We start from the raw sequence: 5,330 nt of genomic DNA on the forward strand, positions 1-5,330 counted from the left end.
TTCTGTCACGTCCAGCCTATTACAATAGGCCCGTTTCAAAGAACCTGAAGTCTAGAACAGTTCACTTAGCACTTGGCACATCCACTTTCATCCATTTTAAAGGTGCAAAAAGTAACTAGAAGCTATAAAGGAGCAGAAAGAAGGACAGAATTAGCTCTGTTCTAACCCAATACTTAGAGAGGTGGCTTTTTGTTAGACACAATTGTATAATAGGAGCTTTCTGGATTCACTAACTCCCCGGATTAAGACGTCACTGGAGCCCTGGCGGGTGTGGCTCCGTTACTTGGGCATTGTCCTGCGCACAGAGCGGTCGCTGGCTCAGTCCCCATCGCTGGCTTGGTTCCCATCTGGGCCGGAGGCTGGGTCCCCGGTAAGGGGCGCCGACCAGTGTTTCTCTCTTTCTCTCCCTCTGCCTCTCTAAAATCAATAAAAATATATTTTAAAAAATGAATAAAAGTAAAGTCAATTAAAAAGAAAGAAAGAGCCCAGCTGGTGTGGCTCAGTGGCTGAGCATTGATCTACGAACCGGGAGGTCAGCGTTCGATTCCCAGTCAGGGCAAAGCCCGGGTTGTGGATTCGATCCCCAGTGTGGGGCGTGCAGGAGGCAGCCGATCAATGATTCTTTCTCATCATTGAAGTTTCTCTCTCTCTCTCCCCCGCCTCTCCTTTCCTCTCTGAAATCAATATATATATTTTAAAAATGCAAAAATATATTTTTAAAAAGAAAGAAAGAAGGAAGGAAGGAAGGAAGGAAGGAAGGAAAGAAGGGAGGGAGGGAGGGAGGGAGGAAGGAAGGAAGGAAGGAAGGAAGGAAGGAAGGAAGGAAGGAAGGGAGAAAGAAAGAGCAAAGCCCCAGCTTGAGCCAGGATGGCCATATCACAGGAGCCCAAAATAAACTTTTGTTGTAAGCCCCTGGGGGTGGGACGAGTTAATGGCCTAGACAACTAAAGACTATTGGGTAGGGATGAAGATGAAATTCTAATAATCTGGACAATGAGGACCTTCAGATCTACATCAACTTTGAAGAAGCCTAAACTAGAATTCAGGGGAGTGTTTCCTGCAGGGAAGATGTGGGGGAACACCAACCAGCTGACTCAGATCAGACTCAGAGAAAAGGCTTGGCCTGACGTCAAAAGATTGGTGAGTTAATATGCAGCAATGGGTTTTTAAGTTACAATAGGATATTTAGATCCTTCTGTAGTTCATGAGGGTGACTCTTATGTGAGATGTGCCTCCCTCAAACCTTGTTAGGAAATGCACATTACCTCTCTAATATATAAAAAAATTATATATTTATTTTTAAATATATATATTTCTATTGATTTCAGAGAGGAAGGGGGAGGGAGAGAGAGAGAGAAACATCAATGATGAGAGAGAATCATGGATCGGCTGTCTCCTGCACGCCCCACACTGGGGATCAAGCCGGCACCCCTGGCATGTGCCCCAACAGGGAATGGAGCCGTGACCTCCTGGTTCGTAGGTGGATGCTCAATCACCGAGCCACGCCGGTCGGGCAGTTTCCCATCTTTAAATAGTTAACATTCTCCTCCTTAGGCAAATGGACAGATATTCGTAATCCTATGCTGTATTTCTGGATGCGCATAGACTATACTTTTGAGCGCTCACTATGGATTCCTCAGCAGAGGGTGACCCGTGGAGCCCCGAGTGGGGAATCCCCTGCATTCGAGGATCCGGGGTCTCTTCCCGCTCCCATGTTAAAATTGTAATGCGAACAACAGCAACAACAATAGTGATGGGACCCAGAAGGTTTTGGACGCTGACTCTGGACCAGGCACTACGCTAAGAGCTTTACCTCATTTCATCTTGTCGCCGCCCCGTGACGCAGGCATTAGTGTTATCCTCTCTGTTTTGCAGATGAAGAAAATGAGGCTGACGGGAACTGAACTTGCTCAGGTCACACAGCCAGAAAGTAGGGTCGTTGGCTTCCCATTGAGCCCTGTAGACACCACAGCTCCCACACTCTCCCACCTCCATTCCAGGGAAGTGTACTCATATGACCTTCGTGTGGCTCTTTCAAGGCCAAACTCAAGTGGCTGCATTTGAAGAACATATTACAATGCTGGCAACCGTCACTCACTCATTCATTCATTCAACAATCATGTTTGAACACCGCCTGTGTGCCAGGCAGACTGGCTGATGGGGCGTCATAGTGATTGATCATGATCCTTGTCTTCAAGGAGCCCCAATTTATTTATTTATTATTTTTATTGATTTCAGCTGTTTCCTGCATGCCCCACACTGGGGACTGAGCCCACAACCTGGGCATGTGCCCTGACCGGGAATCGAGCCATGACCTCCTGGTTCATAGGTCGAAGCTCAACCACTGAGTCATGCCAGCGGGCAAGGAGCCCCATTTATTGTATCGTTCCTCTGATGCCTCCCACACCAGATTCATGGTGTGAGCTGTTACAATGCAGATTCTCAGGCCCCACTAACAACTCTGAATCAGATTCTCTGAGTTTGGAGCCTGGGAACCTGCCTCTTACAACTCCCCAGATGACTTACAGACACTGAGTGTGGGAACCCCTGGATGAAGGGTAAGGCAACCTAGACAAGCAAACAAGCAATCATTACATAGAGAACAGTGCTCTATACAGATTATGGGGGTTGCCAAGGAAGGCTTCTTGGAGGAGGTGACCTTTAAGATGAGACCTGAGGGGTGAGTAAGAGTGAAAAGACCAATAAGGGGAAGAGACACAGCCAGGAGGAAGCCAGTCTCTGCCCTTAGGGAGTTCACAGGAGGGGGCGGAGGGCAAGGGGCAGGAGAGGGGGGAGCAGCAAAGCGAAGTGATGGCCCCAGGGGGCTGTGGGAACTCGGAAGAGGCCCCTGAAGCAGCCTGAGGAGTCAGGGGGACTCGGGTTTTCCAGCGCTTTCTCAGAGACAAGCTTCCACTTCATCCCTGTGGGATGGAGAGCACGGGTGTGGTAGGGAATCCGGGCTGGTCGGGGAGGAGGTGTGGTCTCCAGGACGTCAGCCGCCTCTTATCAACCGACTAATGGTGGGCGGAAGCCCAATCCTCCTTCCTCTAATCTGGATGCTGTTTTCACCTCCATTGTCAATGCTAAGCCTTTGTTTGTTTGAACTAAGTCCTTCTATCTAGAGTCCTCAGTGCCAGCAGCCAATGGTGACATTTGAATAAGCGGAGAATTCCTTTGTAATGGGACCCGGAGAACACCTGCTTCCTAGGTCCACCCTTTCACAAAGGAATCGCAGGAGTTCTTCCTCTTAGAATAACCTTCACGCCACACCCCACACCGTGACTCATCATCGGGGCAGGAGGATCTGGCCTGGCCAGCGTGGATTCCGACCCCTCACAGCCACTGTCTGTCCCCTTCCAATGCCTCAACCTCCTCCTCTGACAGAAGAGGCTATAGGAGTACCTACTACATATGTCCGCAGAGCTGTTTTAAGAATGGAATGAATTTTCCTATGAAATGCTTAGAAGAGTGCCTGGCACTCAGTAGGACTTCAGAACACGGTGGGTATGACCACCTGACTCACCTCCACAGGCTGGGCTGGGTGAGTGTCTCTTTGAAAAGCTCACCCTCAAGGCCTTTGAGGGGACCCTCTGACCCACCCCCCTCCCCCCCGTGCCTGGTCTTTGCCTGAGCCTCTCCCTGAAACCACTTTGGCATCTTTTAATCAAACTGGAGCCCGTGGACCAAATGGAAACAATAAAGCTTTTTGTAAGGAAAAGGAAAAGAAAGAAAAAAGAAAAGAAAATGTTGAGTATTATTCAGGCCCCAGGAAGAGTGCAAAGTGTTGAAGATACAACAACAAAAGAGAAGTTAAATATTCTTATGTAACAAAGTAAATTAAAAAGAAACAACACCACCATTACGATTTGTGCTATTAAAAATATGAGCCCTAGCCGGTTTGGCTCAGTGGTTAGAGCGTCGGCCTGTAGACTGAAGGGTCCCAGGTTTGATTCCGGTCAAGGGCAGGTACCTTGGTTGCGGGCATATCCCAGTAGGGAGTGTGCAGGAGGCAGCTGATCGATGTTTCTCTCTCATCGATGCTTCTAACTCTCTATCCCTCTCCCTTCCTCTCTCTAAAAAATCAATAAAATATATTTTAAAAAATATGATACTTGCTATAAAGAAAGAAGGGCCGATATTTAAGGGGGAAGCACACTATGGGGACAAGCAGGGGGAAGAGGTTCCAGGGAGAAGGCACAGCAGTTGCAAGGGCCGGGGTGGGGTGAGGTTGCGACCCTCTCCTGACTGTCACCATTTTACAGGTGAAGAGAGGAGGCCCTGAGAAAGCCAAGGACTCGCGCGAAGGGCACACGGGAACCCTTGGAGGCAAGATTTGGACCTGGATTTAGTCTGATCAGAAATTTGATCAAATGTTTTAATTTCACATCAGGATTCAAGTTCATTCAATGTTCACGAACTTGAATGAAGACCTAAGGTCAGATTTCAGCATGAGAGCAGCCTCCATCACTGGCGAGGTTTTAATAGGCCGCCTCTCCACCAGAGTCACGTGAGCTGCCCTGGCCGGTAGCTCGATTGGTTAGATCATCATCCCGATAGCCAAGGTTTCGGGTTTGATCCTTCATCAGAACACACCCAAGAAGCAACCGGTGAATGCATACATAAGTGGAACCACAAATCGATGTTTCTCTCTTTCAAAAAAATTTTTTTAAAACATTAAAAAAATGCTAGTCATGACTTTTTGTTTACTTTCCTCCTTTCATCTTTTTAAAGGTGCAATTTCCTCCTTTTTTATTTATTTATTTTAAATACATTTTTATTGATTTCAGAGAGGAAGGGAGAGGGAGATGAAGATAGAAACTTCAATGACGAGAGAGAATCCTTGATTGGGTGCCTCCTGCACACCCCCTACTGGTGCTCGATCCTGCAACCCGGACATTTGTCCTGACTGGAATTGAACCATGACCTCCTGGTTCATAGGTCGATACTCAATCACTGAGCCAAACGGTGGGGTCAATTTTTAATTTGCTTTATTATGGTTATTGATTTGTATTTGTTCTGTATATATTTCACATATTAACCTCTTAGGAGATATTTAGTTTACAAAATTTGCTCCCATTTTGTAGGTGTTTTTTTTCATGTCATTTTGTTAGTTGTTTATTTTGCTGTGCAGACTTTTAACTTGATGCAGCCTCTCATAATTATAAGAACAATTCTGTAAATTTAAGGTAGTGATGATATTTTAAAGCTGTTTATAGCTAAGTGGTGCTGAGTTATAAAAGTGAGTGCATAAAAACTCTCTGTGGGGGTTTTATCCACCACATTAAACTATTACAAGTAGTGTAATGCAAAACTTAAACAAATAAAATGCT

Source organism: Myotis davidii, unplaced genomic scaffold (genome assembly GCF_000327345.1).
Source record: "Myotis davidii unplaced genomic scaffold, ASM32734v1 scaffold803, whole genome shotgun sequence".
In the NCBI taxonomy this organism is placed as follows: domain Eukaryota; kingdom Metazoa; phylum Chordata; class Mammalia; order Chiroptera; family Vespertilionidae; genus Myotis; species Myotis davidii.